The 22,657-nt window shown below is 37.0% G+C and overlaps 1 protein-coding gene across 3 annotated transcripts in view; it reads left to right on the top strand.

Moving 5' to 3' along the window:
• LOC102698737 (zinc finger and BTB domain-containing protein 7C) overlaps positions 1–22,657 on the top strand; it is a 110,264-nt gene that overhangs the window by 64,036 nt on the left and 23,571 nt on the right. The window contains exon 1 of one of the 3 annotated variants that reach the window (XM_015338824.2): positions 7,037–7,319. The exons of the other annotated variants lie outside the window; for them this stretch is intronic. The gene's annotated coding sequence lies outside the window, so the exon portion shown is untranslated. Of the gene's footprint in view, positions 1–7,036; positions 7,320–22,657 lie in introns of those variants that run through there. 3 annotated transcript variants of the gene reach the window in all.

Raw genomic sequence — 22,657 nt, 5'->3', positions numbered from 1 at the left:
ACTTTTTTGCAGTGCAGTCTCAACAGTATTGGTCCTAGAAATAATGGCTTCCTGGTACAGTTATTGGAATTAAAAAGTTGTGTAGCTCCAGAAGCAGTTGGATGGACTCTACTACAGTGTGTTCCTCATTAAAGGACCAAAAAGACTACGGTACACAAACAAACAGAACATTCAAGCAATACTGTTCTCCTGTTTCTGCAAGAGATGCCCTAAAGTAAACATTTACCTGGATAACACTGTACAATATTTTAATTTAAGGGAAGCAAATCAAAAGGGTTAACAAAATGTTAGGCTATATATACAGTATTTTGTTAAAATTGTAGAATCCTCTAGTCAGGCCTCATGTAGAATATGATGTACAATTTTGATCATCACATTATAACAATATATTGCCGCACTTGAATCAGACTAGAGAACAGTAAACAAATGCGTTCTGGGGTTTAAGTTAATGACCCACACTGACAAACTGACGGAACTGAACCCTTTTAGTCTTGAACAGAGAAGATTAGAAGGGCAGCTGATAAATGTGTTCAAAATCCTTGAGGCATTGTCAAAGTCAACCCAGTGGATGTCTTCAGAATGAAAAACACAAACACGAGGACACAAGTGGAAACAACATGGAAGTGCTTTAAAACAGAGAACAAGAGGGACCTTTTTATCCATAAGGTCATGTGAGAATGGAAGACGCCTTAAAATCCTTCAGTGAACAGCTAAATGAGATCCTTGGTATTAGCAATAAGCTGCTAACTTCCAAATAGGCAAGATGGGCTAAATGGCCACCTCCAAACTCTTGGAAAAAAAAACTGGATTTACTACCACTTACTTCTTTAAGGAGATAATTCCTTAAGGCAAAACTCATGTAAATTGATATTGGTCTTAAAGGAGCAATTGTTTCATGTTTTTTATCTTGGTACCAAAACCTGCTTAACTTGTTCAATTCTAGAACTTAGGATTCATATTTTGTTATCTTCTGTTTTTATATCTGCAGATCATCAAGAGAAGCAAAAAATGAAGTATTTTCTTAAAATATCATGCATTTTAGTTGAAAACCAGTAAGTCATATCATAAAATATCAAAAGCAAAAACAAGTTATTCACATTTTCCAACTTTAAATAGGAATAAACCTGTTGACTTATTTGTTCCATAATTTGTTGATGTGGAAGGGGAACTGGATGTAGACAGTGATATTGCTGTTTATGGTAATGTATGTAAAAATATAGAAAGAGGTTCATTCACAGAGGCTTTAGACTTGTTTTCTATTTTAATTATTTTGAATTCTATAGTTGTTAAAAGTATTGTCTGTTTCTGCATTTTTAAACATTTTTAGTTCATATTCTGCTTTTTTTCTATTTGTCCAATGTTAATTACAAAAAATAACAAAATGATTTTCTTTTATTGTTTTTAGTTTAGTAATCTGTCTCTCCATTTTAAGTGTGAACCTTGTATTATAAAGGTCACTACTGTATATAAATATACAGTAGTATTTTGTATTAATTTTGCCCATTATTCAGTTTCATTCAGATCAAGTTTAAGAACTACGGTATCCCTGGATGAGCTCCTGAGTACTATAAAAAACGCAATTAAAACTGCAGGCCAATGGAACTGAAAGAGTTAACTTAATAACAGTGATAAAGAAGCTGCCCACCTCCTATAACCACCACCCTCCCCTTCTGTAACCTGGGTGGGTAGGATGTTGAGCTAGAGCTGTGTGAAACTGTGTAGGAGAGGCTAAGAAAAACATTCCGGCCCAGGCAGAGAGATTGTTAGAGGGGAGGAGGGGGCAGGGAGGGAGAGAGGTGAGGTAATATCTCTTGCGGAGGGAGTGCGGTTAGATCACATTCCTCATTCTGTCTTCTCATGCAATAGGCCATAGGGGCTGGGAAAGACATGGGAGGTGGGGAGAGCTAGTGTGAACCGGCCTGGCAACTCAGGGGGCGTTTCCCTGGCACTGTCTCACTCTGATCCCCCCCACCCTCCGCACACAGAGGCACACAAACGCATATAGTCAGAACCCGCAATAACATTCCCAGGAACAGCTTTAACCCACTCCTAGACTGGCCTCCTCTTCCAGAAAACATTGTAGGAAAATTGCACCATAACAATGGGATTTTTAATTTTAAGTAAGAGGTCTCCACCCATAAAAGACATAAATACAAAAAACTATTGTTTATTATTATTTTATTAATTTCCTTCATATCATTCTTGGGAAATCTAAAACTAATTAATGCTCCATCTAAATGGTAGTTTGCTGGTACTCATCACTAACGACTACTTCTACACTACTAATACTTTTTAAAGAATAAGGAATCCCTGCATTTTCCTTGGATATTCTAATTATTAATTTAATTGATTGTTCTTGAAATCCTTAGGGTTCAAAGTAAAAAAAGATTATTTCAAACAGTAATTTGAAGAGAAATACTGTACAAAGATTGCAGCTGGAATAAGATGGAAACATTGAAGGGCAAGTGAAACAAGTTAAAATTTACATACTGAGAAATTATGCAGGTGCTTTGACTAAAGTAGGTTGTCATCATGCACCCTGGTTTCACCTAATACTGTATGTTCTTAGAATCTTTGAATGATGGATTCTGAGAAGAGAAGAAAATTCCATCTTATCAGGAAAATAATTTTATTCACCATCAGCGTGGCACATTATAAAGTACTGTACATGATACAGTGTTTGCAAATTACTTGAGTAGCTTTGTATCATTTCTGTTCTTTAGTTACAAGACTGGAAAACATGCCTTTATTTTTGCTTAACATATATAACGCTTCACTATGAACACTGCATTCCATCAAATTTAGATCTCTCTGACAGAATACTAATGTATATACCATATGGATAATATGTTCCCTTCCTTCTTCATTCTCATCTGAAAGTGCTGATACAGCAATTCCTGGGCAAATTTTTTTCTTTATGATAAATACCTCAATTTCAGTGATTTGCATAACTTATTTGCCAACTTATCTGCCACAGGTTTAGCTTTCCCGTGACCTCTGCATTCCCATGGCAACATATCTCTTCACCTGGGTTCTGCCAGCCAAGTGTGAAAAGTTTGACTAACAGTGAAAAGGAAAACACTCTCCAGTTATAAAGAAACAAAACTAAACAAAACACATATGCAAACTAGATGGCTGTGAGGAACATTTAGGTCCTGTGAAGTCGTAAGGTGGTAGGAGAGAGACAGAGGGGGATGATGTTGACCTGATAGATTTGACAAATGCTCTGCACATGGCAAAGGTCTAACCTACTCCTGTTTTGTGTGCCTGCAGTCTTCAAGTTGGATCAGGGAGTTCACTGTGGCTTTGGAACAGTGTGAGTGGCAGTCGGGATGTTGTCCTAAAACGAAGACTGCATTTCTAATATTAGTCACTTTCATTCTGTGGGTGTGGCACGCCAGGGTCTGACCCAAAAACCGTGGTTTCCATGTGCTTTGGGAGCAGTGCTGATTTGGAGATACTCAGTTACAGAGGCCGAAATTGAAACTGGGAATCATCTGGTTTTGGAGATCAAGGGGACGAGCTGACGTGTCGGTGTAAATCCTGGTGTTTTTTTTTAACTAGGCTAGAAAAAAAACAAGAGCTGGTCTCGTCGTTCGTTGCTGTCCAGCCCAGGCCTGGATGCAAGTGACCTTAGCAAAAACAACTTTAAAATTGTTTGAATACAGGAGCTCCAATAGGAGCAGAAATGTGTACGCATGCTCATGGAGCAAAGTAGTGAGGCTGCAGACTGCAGAAGGAGGAGGAGGACAAAGCATTTCTTGTGCTTACTCAGTCACTCCTCTCATTTTTGCTTGTATTCTGAAGGGTGGGGGGGACCAACAGGGAGATACCAGGGGAATTCTTTACCACAGAGTTCTTGACATCTGTCTACTACTGCCTGCCCTTTGAGCAAGAAGTGGAGACATAGGAGAAATAGTATATTTTTTGTCTATCTGATTGTCGTGCCACTGTTCTTTAGTCTGCAGAGAGTTTCTTGCTATATTTTGTTTAATCCACTTTACTTATTTGTAAACATTTTATTATGCTTATGCACATTAAACACAATAAAAAAGCACTTTGCATATTTCTACTGGAAATATAAGGTACAATTTCTTTTAACGACATGACCTAGGGTGGACCGATGCAGTATTCCTATTCTATGTGAGTGAGTGGAGTGGGTGTCTTAAGCAGAATAAATTGAGCAAACAATGGCACAGAGGGATGTACAATATGAGTGGCAAATGCAAGATGTACAAATATATAAGAGCATAAACAGATTACAAATGAGAAGAGGCCATTGAGCCCACCATGCATGTTTGGTTGCTAAAAGCTTATTGATCTGAAGATTATAGCTCTCTGTTGAAAGGTCCACAGGATTTAGCTTTAAAAACAAAAACAGTGAACAGCATAAATTGTAGTACAAAATAGCCATTGTTAGAAAATAGGAAAGGACCCTTTGTTAATTTAAACATTTGTGATGTTACTAGAAGTAAGAAAAAAAATAAATCCAGCAATTTTGCCATTTAACAGAAAAGTTTAAAATGCTCATCCATGAACACCTTTCTAGTGTTATTTCTATTTTCAAGGAAATGTTCAATGTTTCACATGATGCAATTATGATCTACAAACATTTGTTAGAATTTATTAGAAACCTGATTAAGGTGAAACACCCAGGTTATCATGCAGCAGCTTAAAATAATTTAACACACTTTGGACTAAAAGATGTAACTCTCTTCGACTGAAATACAATATTTAAAACATTAGCATTTGGCACAACCCTAGTATAAAAGAATACATGCACTTATTGAACAGTAGTTAATGACAAGTGTCTCATGTGAATCACATCTTTGTTTCAAGCCTAATTTGGTTGCTTAGACTACAAAGGGAGATGGTATTCATCATTCCTAAAAAGTTTGCACTGTACATCCATTACAGCTGAACATGTAAAGAACCATGTGGGTTTCATACAGAATAAAGATGTTTAGTTGTTTATTCAGATCATAGAATGTTTAGCCCTATTTTAAACTCAGAAAATTTCTAAATATCCCAAAACATCAATTGCTGTAAGTTAAAATGACAAATGTGCAATCTGTTTTAATGTGGGTATCTAGTGTAGCTCTGAATTCTACAGAAACATGGTAATCATTTCCTCATGTTGCTGATGTTGAGCATCATTGCAATGTATGCACATGTACTCAAGGATGCAATGTGAAAGCTGTAAAGAAAATAAACTTTGCGCTTGTCCGACAACAGAACTAAAACTTCAACTTTTAAAACATCAAGGTTGCTACATTCTACATTTGATCTCCAAAGATTTACAAAGTAAGTCTGGGCCTTATTATTATTACTGCAGTGAGAGACCTTCAAGAAAAAACAGGTTGCTGCTGTAAGTGGTATCTGTGGTCCAGTAGGAGGCACTCTAACATCTGGACTATGATTTCCAAACCAATGCTTGGGTATGGTAGACTGCAGGTTAGGAGGTGTTGTCATTTGGAGAAGGTGTTAAATTGATAACCACTGTATGACTTGGTAATTGAATATTCCATCACATCACACTGTAAAAATAGGAATTTTAACACCAAAGTCTTGACTTAATTCTACTCAGGCTTGTGCAATTTGTATAGCTTTAGTATGATTTGTATACCTTTTCCTTTTACTTAAATTTGCGAAGTAAGTAAGCGTGGATAGGTGGCTAAGGATCTGTGCCAGTGGCTGGAAGGTTGCTGGTTCAAATCCCGTGGCCGCAGAGGATTCTTACTCCGTTGGGCCCCTGAGTAAGGCCCTTAACCCCAGCTGCTCTAGGGGTGCTATATAAATGGCTGACCCTATGCTCTGACCCTAAGGTTCTCTCTCCCCATCTGTATGCTTGTGTGTCTCATGGAGAGCAAACTGGGGTATGTGAAAAGAAATTCCTAATGCAAGAAATTGTATATGGCTAACAAGTGATCTTACTTCTCCATCTGATTTGCTGTGGGGCTGCTGGTGCATAATGGCTGCTGCATATCCCCCAGGTGTGTGCTGCAATTCAGTGGATGAAGTGGTTTCACTCCTATAGTATATATTAAGTGTTTTTGATTTCATTCATATACAGTACTAGTTAAGCAAACCGCATCTGTGGTTGTGATAAATAATCACAATGGAGGATTCACAGAAGGACTGATGGAGCTACTGATGACACCACCCAGTCACAGACTACAGAAAATGAAGTAATGTTTTGTTACAAAAAAGTTACTATTTGCATCTGAATTTTAATGTGAAGTAATAACCCAATTAAGAGGCTGAACTTGAAATATTTAGAAGAACAATGTTTTTATCTTAATAAAAAAGTTGTGGTGTAAAATACTTGACACATCTGACTCATTGTTAATAATATCTCTGACTTATTTTTAATGACATCTGCTGACTATTTCCCTATGAGTCAAATTTTAATTGAACTATTGTAAATCCTACACCCCAAAACAAATCATATCCAACTGGGCAGTCTAAAGAACTTTATGAAAGAATTCGGGCAGTAATGAAAGAACTGCTTCTTTCATAAAGAAGCACAATAAATCAACAGTAATATTAAACCAAGAGCACAAACACACACAAATGTACACAGACCTGTAGTATGTACAGAGAAAACATGCTCACATGTCTAGATATTTAAAAAAAGGAATCCTAACCTTTAACTGTTCACGTATTACAAAGAAAGCCTTCAATTTTATAGCAAAAATAATTCAAATTACTGTTTAAATTAATACTGTTTAATGATATTCACCACTTCCTTGCACTCATCCAACACATTTTTAAATTGACATCATTCTTTGATTTTGTATTAAAATCCAATTGTATTTTAATGGATAAAAAAAAACTGACTTGCAGAGGGATTTTATGTACCTGCTTGCAGGTAGTGTACTGCAGGGCCTGTGCTCACACCCACTCACCCACACACTCAAACAAATATCCTGTTAAGCTTTTCTCTTTTTTTTTTTATCTTCACTGTCTCTGAAGTCTTGGCCTGAGCCCCCACACTCTTCCCACATTTCAGCACAGCCCAGCCAGCCTGGGAGCAGGTCTGAAACCTCGCTGCTAGGAGTGTTATTATCTTCTCAGCAGCACAGGTGGACGTGTGGGGATCGGTGCCAAATAGTTTTGGTTTGGAGGGAGGGGTGGGTGTGCATTTTTATAACCGTCTCGAGGAAGGGTTCATTTTCCTCTCGTGAATCAGTGACAGTGCAGCGGCACCTCAAGCACAAAGTTGAGCTTTTCTCTCTCATGCCTAAAAGGATACAACACTGTTTCCTGGCAGGGACTGGGGGAGAGAGGAACTGAAACTGAGCAACCTGTGACAGAAGGTCAGCATTGCCTATTCTTACAAAAATAAGTATCTGTGCAATTGGGGTGTTAGAAAGATGACTGTTGGTTTGGGCTTTTATTCATGTTTTATTTCTTCATGAAGACTGAGAGTGTTATGTCTTAAAATCTCTGAAGAGTGGCATATAGCATTTAGCTCTGCCAAGATCACCTGGCTGTAAGTGCTGGAGGATTAACTACTATACCTCTAAAGTTATCTTAACAGCTTGCATGCTTTTCGAATTCCTAAAAAAATATAATAAATCTTGTTCAGTGCTAATCCAGTAAAAGACGTATAAGATATTGATGAAGCTCTGTAAACTAACATAGCTTCTTTGGGCTGACTTTTTTTAAAACATTTGCTTGTTGTTTCTTAATATGTGGCAAAATAATTTGCTTTGTGCTTTCAAATATTGCATTGTGACTATGAATGATAAAAGGTTTCTGAAGAAATTTAGTAGGCCAGTTTGCTGAATTCCTACAAGTTTAATTATGCAGCAGTCTCATTTATTACAAATCATTTAAGAAAAATATCCAGTTAGTTGTTTTAATGTTTAAATAAATTTTGAACATAATGTTCAAATCACATTGTTATTTCTTATCAGGTGTGTGCAGTACAATATTAGTAGAGCTGCACTGGATAGACTAGAGAATTGGTCTTAACAGCCTTCTTCATCTCCTTTCATGGTGGAATGGGCTGTTTCGAACTCTGTAGTAGAACTGTTACGAGGTCAAAAAACTCTTAGAATTCTGTGAAGTGTAATTTGTATAATTTGGCAACTTGTTTAATTGAAATCGGTGAACCTTCGTTTACACTCGGCTGCGACATCACAGTTTCTATTTTCCCTTTCATCAATTGCATTTCCACAATTTCATATCAAACTTGCAGCTAGGATGATTTTTTTTAAAAAAGGCAAATTAGTTAAGCTCAAAAAAAGCAAAGGGAGTAGGAGAAATACATGAAAGGCCAATTAAGAAAAAAACTGTCTGATACAATAAAGTAATATGCGTACATTTTATGAAAAGAAAATAATGTTCTGTCTTCTTCTTGATAATACCGTACCATTTTTGAATTTTGAAGAAAGCATTCTCCACAAATTCTAACAATAAATACTGCACTACTGTTATACTTAAAAATAATAATGTACATTTCCTTGGTTTGTTGCTATACGTTTTCTATTGCCATTTTAAATTTGAATGTTCAGAGCATTAAGCTTCTTATGGAGACTAAAAAGTTCCTTTATTCTTTTTTAAAACTCTTAAACACAGGACTGCTTTGTGAAGTATACTTACAGTAGATTGTATATGCATACAGTCTATCAAGGGGCATTGTATGCATATGGCTATGCATTAAACATTGATGTTACTGTCATTCTGAGCAGGGCTGTTACATTCTAAACTGGAGTTTTGCCATCAATACTTCAATAAACGTAACCTAATTGAAATGGCTCCTCTGCTGTTGGAGTTCGAATTGGGAATTCTCAAAGAAAAACCAGGAAAGAAAAAGATAAAATAAGTACAAGTTCTGTGCTGTTCAGCTTAATGTACTGTAAGATCCCAGGCAGTCTCGATGTTTGGCATTTGGTCAAGGTCAATTCAAAATCTGTTTTCTATGATAGTGAAGAGATGGCTTAATCTGATGACTCGTTTTATTTGTCCTCCTGGCACAAACCCATGATTCATATGTAAGGGATTGTATTAAGTGACCTTTTTCGTACGTCAAATTCAAATGAGCTAGTTTAAACAAAAGCTTGTGTTTACGTGGTCAGTGTTTAAGTAAGTGTTCAGCAGCTTAGCGGTGTTATACTTTTCTCCAGAGGAAAGGCAAACCCTCCCTGAATGGAAGGGTCATGTAGGGATAAAGACCACACCCCCTTTCTGCGTGTCTCACTGCTTCATGTCTTTTCATTACTCAGGGGCTGGGGTTATCTGGTGTTAAACCTGTTCCTGGGAGTTCCTTGGTTACAGGAGGGTTGCATTTGTACTGGTGCGTTCACAAACATTATTACTAAGGTGGATTTGTTTTTATCTGTACTCTGTGTGGCAATACCACAATCTGCCCGAGGGTCAACTGCAGTCGTTTCCTCATTAATTTGAAATCCTAATGCACAAGTTATCCTTCCCCTGCGTTTTCTGCTGTTATTCCCAACTGAAATCCCTCGGCATTTGGCAAACCTAGAGATGGCTGTGGAACATTTAAGATCATGTTTATGAGTTGTGATCTAGACAGGTGTCAGACAAGTGGACAGTTTAGCTAAAGGGAGTGGTCATCTTAACAGGTATGTGTGTCACTCTGATGTGCAGTAAATTACTGCAAAGCACACAATAAAAAAAGAAGAGTTCTGCTACTATAAAAGAAGCTAAAGGATAGTCATAAAAAATACATCTTTTTTTACATAACATCTTTATATATTTTTTAGGTGACCTTGAATTTCCTAAATGGTAAAATGTAATTCATATTTTTGCAATATATAAAAATAGGGGTTTATCCACTATTTCCACTAGCTAATATTTGCAATCTCCTGAAGAATATGACCCCTAAAGTTAACCAGGAATTTCCGGGTTTCTTTTTGTTTCTGTCCAGGTAATTTATGGATACATGTACGTACATACATACATATGTTAATACTTTAATTAAATGCCAAACCAGCAACTAATGCTGGTTCATGCTATGTTTGAAAACCATTCTGTTCGACTACTGTACAAAAGGGACTTTATCTGGAGTGTGACAAACAGTACAGGTGGTGTGTGGTTGACAAGCCATTGAGAATCACTGATGCAGCAAAAATTTGGGATTCAAAAACCATCCGTTTCCTTTGTTCACTCTTCAAAAAACAGCAAAAATACATTTTGGGGTGAAAGTCAACATTCCCATTAGGCTTGCCTAAATATGCCATGTGGTTTCCTTAGTTCCTCTACGTGTTTGTCAGTGATCCTCCTCTGTTACTGCAGCAGTACAGGTTGAGTGAGTAAGACTGGATCCCGATACTGTCGGAGAGGAGATGAATAGAGGGTGGGAGGCAGTTTAAAAAGGGGGTTGGGGGTGGGAGGGGTTCTTCGTGCCAGTAGCTTGTCTGAGAAAATGTATTTGTATGTTACTCACAAAAGCATTTTCAAATGGTCATGTATACACACCCATGAGGTCTTTCAACATAATCTAAGCATTTAAGGAAAACAGAAACAGCATCTGTTCTCAGGTCTTCTGACTATAAGCTAGGTATGGCGGTATTAGTCACAAAGCAAAATTACCTGTAACTCCCCACCTTCCCATGTAGTCTGACCACACAGATCTGGAGGAACCACCCAGTTCTGGAGTGAATGAGTGGTTAAGTCTCCGAGTCCTTCAGACATTATGGAGACAAACAATATGGAGGGAACCAAGACCAAAAACCAGCAAGAAGGTTTTCTTGTCACCTCATGTATTAAGGGTGGAATTGATAGATCACCCCTGATAGTCATGATGGTGATCAGTCATTTCAGTAATGTGAATGCTATCAGCAGGGCTTGGGGTTCCCAGGCAGCTCAGCTAGTGACACCACTCTTTCAGAGTGCAGTTTGAGTTCTATGATTTAGATTCCATTAGTCTGAGCCTAGGTCATGTCACTAGCTAACTGCGATTATTGGGATTATTCCAAGCAGTGGTGCAACTGGAATAGCCTGGGACTTAGTCAGCAAGGGCACTCTTTACTTTTGGACAAAGTACGTTAGCTATCTCGGATTGCAGTGAAGTCAGTTAAAGATATGCAGTTTTGCCAATATAGGTGCTAACTTACCTGATCAAGTGCAGGGAGTGAATAGCTTTGCATGTTGTTGCCAGAAAGTTGCCTGTTAAAAACAATTGATGATTCCGTAGCTGGATCAATATATAATACTAAATATATGGAATTCATACATTCTAGAATGAATGTCCTTACTTTTGCAAACTTCTTGCAAAGACAAAGAGCAGTTATGATGATGGAAAAAAAGTGTTTTGATTATTTCTGTGACCTGATGTCCTACAATGACAGTCCTCAACATACTGAAGATGTCTGTTTGGTAAATAAGTCCACTGCAATCAAAAAATATATTTGATACACTATGATGAATGTAGGATGGCAAGCGACATTTAATTGTCAGGGAATGATTAATTATAGGATTAATACTGTAGGTCTGTTTCTCTTTTTATTGCACAGTACCAACTGAAAACACTATTCAGATTTTCTGCAGGAAACCTTCATAACAGTATGGAGAAAACACATTACTTTTCTTATTTGTGCTAATAAAGTGTTGTGAGATATGCCTGTCTTAACACATGCTAATGATGCCCATTAGCTCTCTAAATCGTGCTAGCACTAATGTGCTAACTAATGTGTGAATACATTTTTTACATGTGCATGTTAGATATGTCTGTACATTCATCTATATAACATACTATTTAGTAAGTAAATCTTAATGGCTGTTCCTTCCAATTGGAATGGCCAATTTGACTGATTATGTAAATTATACATTACAGTAATGATCTAATAAACTGATCGACTGATCGGAAATAGTGAATTTAGACCTAATGTCATTAGCCACAGTATTAAAGTAGGCCTGTTTACGTAGGCGTTTCCTTCCTGTGGAGTGGTGCTGTCTCAACAGAAAAAGCCCTCAAAACCATTGGCAATCCCCTGATTGCAATTGTTTCTTTTCTCTGGAGTGTTGTAGATATAGCCTTCTGCCACTATGAGCTTGAACTGCGTAGTGGCAACTATGAGTTATACCTCAGAATGTGTACATTGACAGATCGGGCCAGAGGTTTGCATGTGAAAAAAAATCTCACCATCTCTTGGGGGAAAAGCATATTGTCTGCAAAATACCCAATAGAGGTACAGTATATGATGTTCACATAAACCCCAATAGAAGGTTTTTATGTGCAGTGTGCTAAGACTATAATGTAAGATTTATTTTAATGTACTGTATAACTGCATGCTTTGAATGCCCTTCATAACATCCCTGATTCTTTCTATATCCGAAAGGAATATAAACCTGGGAGAAATATTAAAAACACAAAATGTTAAGAACATCTGTTACTTTCAATAGCTGCAGTCTGCAATGCATAGTTCCTGAAACACCGGGTACTGTATATTTCCACATTCATACTTTCAGTTAAAGACTCTGTATTGAAATATGGGATTAAAAAAAGTACCTAACATTGCTGGCATTTCTTCACCATTCTTACTAGTGTCATGTATTTGAAGAAAAACTAAATTCTAAAATTCATGGGATTTTGTATGATCATTAATAAAGGTGATATTGCCATTAAATATTTTGCCAGTGTGTGTCATAAAATATGTTCTCCATCTACTGAACAAATTGAAAGTGAATTTTGATTTTTATTTATTCTAACAAGCTCCACTTCAATAAAACTCTACTTGGGCTTCAAATGACCAACACTTTTCACACTTTCAGATTTCAAAGAATGTGCCATTTGTTTATAGAAAATATCACATTATCTGTTTGTCAGGAATTGTCTTTGTAGGGACGTTTTCAGAAATTCTGTTGCCCACACTGATAGTAATACATGCCCACACACATATATACAAAGCTCTGTCACAACACAACTAGACATTGAAACTGTTAAATTCATTTAGATAGCTAAAGAAAATCATTTCTAAAGCATCAGTTCCACAGCCTATGTCCAGGCAGAGCTGTTAACTTGTTTGCAAGGGATATAGAAAGATGAAGGCTACAAGCAGTGGACTGGAAGATGTAAGATGTACAGTTCACAGCACAACAGTAGCATACAGCATGTCTTCCATACATACTGTATATGATCATTTATATGGTTCAGCCTATAAAAAACTGAAACAAATGAATCATGTTTTGAGTTTCATCATTAGGATTGATTTCATAAGATGACACAATTTTTATAACTTATTGTAGTATTCCACAAAAAACTGGTGTTTAAATAATTAACCTGAATCTAAGCAGACTTCACATATTCCAAACAAACTAAGAACACGTTCCCCCCCCCCCCCTCCAATACTTAAACTTGAACTGTGTCCCACCTAGAATAACAACATGATAAACCACAGTGCACAATTTACAGTCTATTTGTGTCAAGGAAAACTCAATCATCTGCAAATGACTCAATTTTGCAGGTGTGAGTATGAAAAGTATGGAAGCACAGTTTAAGGAAAGAGAATAAAAGCCTAAATCACCTAATGAGGAAATTTGTTTATGAGTACTGCAGAAATGGCAGCATCATTAATAGTGGGGCTGGAGACTGTGGCTGTTAGAAGAACATGTAAAATCTGGAGCCTTTTCTGTGTCACTCAGTGCTGGTGTCTCTGGTGACTCGTAGTGGGGAGCTGATTGACAGGCACATAGCTCCCCTGCCCTGAAGCCTGACTGGTATTAATTAGAAGGTGCTAGAATGCCTGAAGGCAGTGAGTGGTGGTGAGCGACTGAATCACTGCCCTAGCTGTCAGCTGCTTTCTCAGTATTATCACAGGAAAAGGTGTGCTTGCTTAGTCTGTGGTCTTGATGGACGTACAGTAAACATTAAATCATGCTGAAGGTTTTTATATTAAAAAGGCCAGCAGACTGGCCACAAAAATATCATTACTGCAAAGCTTTTTATTTATGTACCTATCAAAAAGCTTAGTTAAATAATACTGAGGATAACTGATGTACAGTAGTTCCTGATTTTTAGGATTATGACAAGAGTAGTTCATTCCAAGGACAGACATTTTGTCATTTAAAAAAGAAATAAATGTCTAGTAGGACATAAAGTAAGGGCATTAAATTAATTTTACTATGTCACTGTAGCTGGAATTGGAGAGTCCTGAAATTAGTTGAAAATCAGAGGAAGCCACACTTTATAGACTTTTGTGAATTAATGTTGAGAGGTTAACTCATGAAAACAGGAGTAGTTGCACAGGCATTTAAGATGATATTTCAAACTAGCAGCAATGCACAGGCTGCAGACCCTGGCACGAGGTATTATTTATGGCACTGGTTAATCAATTGGCTAATAAAATAGAAAACACTAACCTTTAATTGAAAATGATAATTCATATATAAAAAAGTATAAACAGAAAATAATTAAAATGTATCAGTCTGCAGTTCTGAAACAAAAAATACTGATGTAGCGTAATTAAAGGAAATGGTTTCCTCCCACTTAAAGCCTGCCCTGTAGTGCTTTATAAAGTTTTAACTTGAACAAAAAAAAAACAAAGCAACTAAAAATACTTTTGCTGGCATAAATAAGGCTGCTTTGACTCCCTTCCTTCTCTAGCCCTGGCAAATGTGTGTTGAAATACTTTAATTACATCTCAGTAGTTTTAGGTAGGAGCTGTGGGGGTGGGTGGGTAGGTGTGGGGGGGGAGATGCCTGTTGTCCTTGAAGGAGCTGAAGGCAAGGCTTCCCACTTGAGTGGAGCTGGAGTGGGAGGTCTGTGAAAACAGAGGTTGTTTGTCTATCCAGAGTGGGGCATTGATAGCCAGCAGCCATGGGGGTGCCCAGAGCATTCCCACAACCCCAGCCTCCTGATAGAACAGGAGGCGTGAAGGAAGAGCGAGACCCTCCAATGCAGAAAATGGAGAAGGTTACAACTGCAGAAGTAAGGGATTGTATTGTAGTGCATTGGCAGTGGTAACAAGCACATCCTTTACAGTAGATTGACATCAAAGGGCATGATGTGAGAGTACAGGGCCTATTGCAATTAAAGCCAAAAAACAAAACCCAACACAACATGTCACACATCTTCTTGATCTGTTTTGGTGGTAGTGAAGCACCCAATTTCTATGAAAAATCAGAATAACTAAAACAATTAAAAGTGAACAGCATGATTTGTTGAATGGTAAGTGGAAAAGTGAACTTCTTTACATTTTGTAGGAAACTTCTTTTTTTTAAAACTGATTTCAAGAGGTGCTATTTCCAGCTGGATTATTTCCACTTGAAGGAAACTTTCAGGCAAACTGAATAAACACTTTTCACATTAGTTGGTCAACAGTTGATTATGATAAGTTCGACTACTGTGGAACAGGACTAGCATGTACAAGAAGAGGTTTCTGTGGTAGCTGGCAAAGTTAGTTTCAATGAGATACACTTACTTTGGTACAGTATGAATAACAAATTAATAAACAATCTGTCAGATGTTTCCCTAGTCTTATATTTTGTCTAGAACAATTTGAACTTTATTCTATGGTATAGCTTCTGTAGTTTGCCAATTCTTTTATTTTGGTATAATTTACAAATTTAACTAGATTCTTTGAGCATATCAGAATAGAGTTCATTGATACAGTATATAATTTAGGAGGAGTATTACTCCAAGTATGGAATACTAATTTGAGCATTTTCCCCTTTTCTGTTGTTTTCTACCCTTTAATTAGTGAATAATATATAAGCTGCATACAGTACAATTTCTTGAATACCTATTGTTTGCATTTTGAAAGCTATGAGTTAAATTAGACCTGCTTTGCTTTGGAGACAAGCAAGATACCCTATCACCAAATGTTCTAAGCTCTTGGCAAGATAGAAGCATAATGCTATCCTTATACCTATATAGGGCTTTCTGGACACTCCACTCAAAGCACTTTACAGGTAATGGGGACTCCCCTCCACCACCACCAATGTGCAGCATCCACCTGGATGATGTGACGGCAGCCATAGTGCACACTGTATGCCCTCACACATCAGCTATCAGTGGGGAGAAGAACAGAGTGATGAAGCCAATGCATAGATGGGGATTATAAGGAGGCCATGACTGGTAAAGGCCAGGAGGAAAATTTGGCCGGACATCCCAACTTTTTTTGAGAAACGCTCTGGGATTTTTAATGACCACAGTCAGGACTCAGTTTACGACTCATCTGAAGAATGGCGCCATTGGTACAGTATAGCATACCCATCACTATACATGGGCATTAGGACCACCATAGAATCCATTACAGCTCTGGGCGAGTGCCCCCTACTGGTCATACCAACATCTTCAGGCAGCAACCTTAGCTTTCCCAAGAGGCCTCACTTCCAGGTACTGGCTGGTCTCAACTCAATCCCTTAGCACTTTTGACCTAAGGGGTGTGCCCATTACAACACTAACTTAAAGTTATAAATGTTTCATTTTTTTCCTCATATTGCATGCAGAAAATGCCAAGATGTTTTCCACTATAATTAAATTAAAATGTTGTTTGATTAATTATAATAACATGACAGGGTATTATTCACTAGTAAATAAACATGACTACACTATCCTGCATATTGAAACCTTAAACATTAACATCATCTATCCTCCCAAAAGCTGGACATGCTCTCTTACCGGGTGTGGCCTAGTTATTGATTAAGTGCCTGAAGTAACACATGGGCAGACAAATAAGATCTGCAAAAACAGCACTTGTGACTATCTGTGACATATTCACTTCTGTAGAGGAAGTCTGCACTGTATCACTGATCTCTGTGCTCTGCCTTGTTGAAGACACTATTTCCCCATTGCCCAGTGATCAGGATCTTATCAGATACATGACTTGGCCTGTTTTCCATTATCTTCATGTATGCTTCTCAGAAAAAAATGTTATCTTTCAGTAGATCTCTGATGTTGTCTGCAATGCTTCTGAGCTCATCATAACAATTTATCAGATCAGATTTTTATAGAAAAAGGGGGAAAACAAGCAACATTATGTTTTATCTTTTGTTTTTGCTGATAATGACCAGATGTGCAGTGGTTATATACAGTATCTGCACTTATTGTTACATATTATTTACTCACAATTTTAATTCAGTTATTATCATACATACTTAAGTCTCATAACACAAAATTCACAGATGCCAACTATTCATACTGCAATAGTCATGATCAATATGAGAAAAAAGTAAGGCAGATAATACATGGCTGATTAAATAAAATTTCAAATTGCAGTCACCCTCAGGCAACTCTAGAAACCTTAAGACGTCTTTGATTCAAGATCTAAATTTGTGTGCATTAACTAAACCTGAATTTTCTATAGCAAAAAGTAATAACCATATTATAAAATGATCCAATGATGATTTGCATGTAGTTTGGCTTTCTGACTTGGACTATGATAAACTGAAATAGAGATTGATTAAATGTTTCTATTTCCTTTGAGACACTATGATATGAGATGGAACTCATATGTGAATGTGTTTAAGCTATGGTGATCTATGTCTGTGAAATGAAATGTGATTTAGGTTTTGTAGCAACTAATGCAGCGTCATTGAATAAACATGGAGGGAAATTAAGTTTTGCGAAGGATTATTGTGTGTGATAATACTGGTGTCAACTCAAAGCTGTAGCTTAAAACATTAATTTAAAATGCTTTCATCACTTGATCTACTGTATATGGTTTCTTATATTTCTTTCAATTCCTTTTATATTCTAAATAAGACACTCCAGTGCTTTTATGACCAGAGTTTTCTGGTCATCCCATGTTCTGGTTTGAAGAAACATAGCAATGCACCATTAGGAGATCGCATTAATTTAATTTAAATTGAATTCAATTGAATTTAATTATTGAGATAGAATCTGATCAGCTCTAAAGTCAAGATCAATACTATCAAATCAAAGCAGCCAATTTACTGTATTCAGCATATTGAAATATAAGAAAATATGGCTGAATGGGTCTTCTCTTATAACTTCTCCCAGATATATATTTAAAGAGTAAATCAAATAATCAAATACCCGATTTACAAGTGTAATGTGAGTCACAGGTCTCAGCTGTACTGCAAGCTCACAAAGTTGGTGTCACAGGCAAAAAAGTTTATAGAAATGAATTCTGTCACATGGAGTTCACCAGCATTAAGAAACATCCCTGGCTACAGTTCCAACCTAAAGATTCCCATAGGTTTGAGCAACTGAAATAAAGGATGACCATTACTGTGCTCTTTCTTTCCTGATACTGTACAAAATGCACTGACCATGTTGACTGCAAAAACGTCAATACTTGTTCCATCTTCTCTGATCCTCAGATTCAATGTGGTGTTATAATCATCTTATTATTCTAACAAAGCTCATCAGTGCTTGGTTTCGAGACGCACTATTCCATTTCAAAATCACACTGTAGTATAACCGTATCATCTCTCAGTTCTCACATGTAAACACCCACTTACAGATATATGCGCAATATCGCTGTGTCCAGTTGGCGCAGGTGACTGGAAAACAGAAAGGAGAAGGACAAAGTGGTCCTTATTCTGAAAGCATGTAAACATGAAGCTGATCAAATAGCAGCCATGATGAAACACTTGAAACTTTGTCTTGGTAGAGGTGTAAAATATTAGAGTGCAACAGGAATGCTCTGCTAACCTGTTCAAACTATTACTGCAGGTGACTTTGGAAGCTATGTTCCACTTTGATTTTAAATTGATTTGAAAAATACAACATACATCTACAGTACATATAACTGAGAATACAATATCAGTCATTCAGCGTGATTTGAAGTAGTTAGAAGTGAAATTTTCAGTCTTTTAACATTAAAGGATAAGGTGGTAAAATGGAGGATAGACAAAACTCAAGAGCAATACAGGTAGTCTAGGTTTGTCTCAATGTCCTCACCCATGATGCAATTCATGGGCACACATTGGAAAATGTTTTATATTTGTTTTGTACAACTTTTATAAATTCGTCTGCACATAAGAAAGTAGTTTAAAAGCATGTATCTTCACATTCCTTAATTTTTAGTTCATTTTTTTACCAGCTGTCCCCACCATTTTTCAGATTTTATAATGTTGGTGATCTTATTATTTCAAACTTAAGGTCAGAGTATTCAGTTTTTGTGTGAGTAGCATTATGAAGAAAACCAGTGAGGATTTTTTCCTTACTTAGTTTTCTAAATGAGCATATGGTACAAAGCTCCATCTACAGGCTAAGTATTGTAATGCAAAGGAAAAAGTGCTGGTGTGGTGGTCTTTTTCCCCCAAAAAAATGGGTGACATGATATTGACACTTTCAGACAAAGGTACTTTAAAAGATCCTACTTTACAGCATTACTGACACCTGCCCTTGAAAAGATTTTCTTTTCCTATTATTCCTCAAATTCATTTCTGATTGAGGTTTAAAACTGTGCAGAATCTCTATAATTGATACTTTTACAGAAAAGTCTCATTAAGGTTAGTGGTTATGGACTCAGATTATACCTAATTGTGGACATTGTAATAGAAGATTTCTATATTTCTATGTTAAAAAAGTGAAAATCTGCAGAACAAACGTGCCGTTTAAGTCAAGCACAGAATTCAGACATTGTACACCAAACTATAAGAGGTCATGTCCGACCACTGCTTTTTAATTGCCACTCATGTTGTGTATAATGAGTAGGTTCTGGTCCTGAGGGGACTTAAGAAGCAGGGAGACTGAAATCCTTGAGTCTGAGTAGACAGTGGTCTCCTGGTCTGGCTTCAGGCAAAACAAGACCATTAATATACACCTTTCTGGCCTTAGATGACTGAAAATCAGCGGCCCGTGTCTAAGGTCTAAGGCAATCATTTATGATTTTTTTTTTCCTGTTTGTCTTCTCACTTTTTTTCAGGTCTTATATTAAAAAACAAATTTGTTTCTTAAATGTCAATTAAATTTTGGATTGATGAATAACAGCCACACATGAGGGCAAAACATCTTTTCACGTAATCATTTTTCCTTGCAAGATGAAACACCTTCTCCTTTTTCCTTTTTTAGAGGCTTAGAATAATCTTTTCTTTTCTCCTAAAGGCTCCTCACTTTGGAATCACCAATTATTTACCCGGCTGAATGCTTTCAAACTGGCAGTGTTGAGATGCAGACAATGCACATGTCTGGTAAGACGTGCTGTCATGCCATCTGCCCTTCCTCACACCGTGAGCCCTTAATGCCAACGTCAGAGCAAAGGCATCCGAGGGAGCCTTTAGGCACCACCATTAGGGAGCTCGTAACTGTTGTACTTTCTTTTATTTTTAATTGAAATTTGTCTATATCTCCATTAAATCTTCAATCTTCACTTCTTCAACCAATAGGATCACAATATGTAGTTTGTGTACAGTGAAATAATAATCCTGTAAAATGTAGTGTTTTGGGTTTGTTCTGAACTTCTGTGAGTTCTATGGTCAGTTATAATTATTAGTTCTAATTATGTGGCATGATTCTTTTAAGCAGCAGGGCGCAAACATGTAAAAGAAAGGAAGACAATTTAGTTGGTGGCTCTCAAGTCTGTGGTCCCTAGAGGCCTTCATTCTCATTTGATGTAAATTGGATGACAAAGAACATCAGAATAACCGTGAGCAAGTAAAGAAAATAATTTAGACAATTTAGCCAATCAAACTGAAGAAAATCATACAATAAGCCCTCTGCACTTGTCTACACTCAGCGCTTTATTATGAAACAACAGTTTCATAGTAAAGCTCTAGTCCTTGCTGAGATAAGTGACAATGACATACAGTAATATGGTTATCTCTAAGCTAGTCTGAACTAAATTTGAATATTCATACGTAGCTTGCTTAAAAGGTCACGACTGTGTTTAAATGGCTGTATTATGAAGTGCACTATTGAGCAATGACTTGGTACTGGTACAGTTGGAAACATGGGAAACACTCACACTAACAGCAAGTGGAGAGCTGTCACAGACATGATGCTCAGACTGAGCTGATGTAGCACCCTCTGGTGTGCACTGTCAACGCCCATGAGAACCTAACGCATCGTTTCCATGTCAAAGATGACTGCAATGTCAAATATTATCATAAGCACCCAATTTTTATGGATAACCTAGTAAATGTATTCAAAATATATAGCATAAACATAGATGACTGAAACATATGAACCATCCCAAAAACAACCAAGTTATGAATTCAAATGTTTCTTACAAAAATGAGTATGAAAAAACTGATAGATACATGGTTGACCAAAAATGGCAGCATCCAACCACTTATAAAAGGCTTCCAGTACCAAAAGAGACAAAAGAATATTCCTATTTATTTTTGTTTAACTCTTTCACAATAGTATTTCCAAATGTCAATGAAGTACAATAAAATACCACAAATCTACGTATTCCAATGTATCTTTCATTAATATTAAAAATAATGTTTTTCATATGCAAGTCTTGTTGCTCTATCTTTCCTGGATGGATGAAAGAACCCAAAAAGCATTCTTCAAAGGAGAAAAAAAAAAAAAAATTTGAGACCTGTTTCAGGGATGTCACCAAATCAAAGGCACAGTGAAAGATTTGTTGAGTCGAGAGTGTTTTAATGGACTTAGCGTCACTGTTTTAGAAGTTTTGTATAAGAAAAGCCATCACATAAGAAAAAGCCTGCAATACTTATAAAATACTCTGCAAAATAAGTCATATTTCCAATACAAGGCTGCCAACATTTCTCTTCAGAGTTGAAAGTTCTATATTAACTCTAGAGAAATTATTAATATTATTTTCATGCCAATGAATGAAATAACTGTCAGTAAATGAATATTTCAAAACCAGCTTAAGACACAGAAATACAAATGAACAAACAATATTTTGTTAATGTACTGTAGTGTTTTCAGTGTTAAGGGTGACTCAAGAAAAGCAGTTGATATGTTCAGGGTATTAGTCATTTAGAGAATGTGATCTATTTATTTCCATGTTCATAACTAAACTATTAGCGATAACCTTCACTTAATTAACCCATCCATTCCCACCCACATTATAACAGCTGGGGAACAGGAGTCTAATCTGTCACATGGCAGCAAACACCATGGATGGGATGCCAGTCCATTGCAGTGAGCACATGGACACAGACATATTTCACACCTGGGCCAGTTTTTGCAGAAGCCAGCTGACCTACCAGTATGTTGTTGAACTGTGAGAGGAAACAGAGAAACCATTCAGACTCCACACAGATAGCACCACAGATCCAGAATTGAACCCAGGTCCTAAGCACTGCGAGGCACTGTGCCATTGGCCACCTGCCCCTCTGCAACCCACTAGAATCAATTTAGACAGTTAAATAACAGCGACAGACAGACACAGGTCTGAGGGTTAAAGTGGGAAAAATACTTTTGCAACGACATGAAAAAGTCTCCCAACCCATCCTTTGATCCTCTGAAACAATGACATTTTAGCTTTTTGGAATTGCCCACCTCCTCAAAAAAAAGGCTCTTTATTCCTTCAGTATTATTTAGTGTGCTTAGTTGGTGAGCCTTGTTTTGATTTTGAGTACAAGGGCAGGGGCAAATGCTGCCTGTTTTTAACCATGTTTTTTTCACCTCCCCTCACATTTTCTCCTGCTTCCCAAAGCCGTTTTAACAGAAAACTAAAAATTCATTTTGTCTGACCTAAATCAAAGGGTGTCTGAGCCATGAGCTTATTACATACTGTGCTTAACTTGTGTTGTGGAGGAGGATGGGGTATTATTATCTTTCAGCTACCCA

This window comes from Lepisosteus oculatus, chromosome 3, assembly GCF_040954835.1.
Source record: "Lepisosteus oculatus isolate fLepOcu1 chromosome 3, fLepOcu1.hap2, whole genome shotgun sequence".
Taxonomy (NCBI): domain Eukaryota; kingdom Metazoa; phylum Chordata; class Actinopteri; order Semionotiformes; family Lepisosteidae; genus Lepisosteus; species Lepisosteus oculatus.
This window is presented reverse-complemented; position numbering and strand designations above follow the sequence as displayed.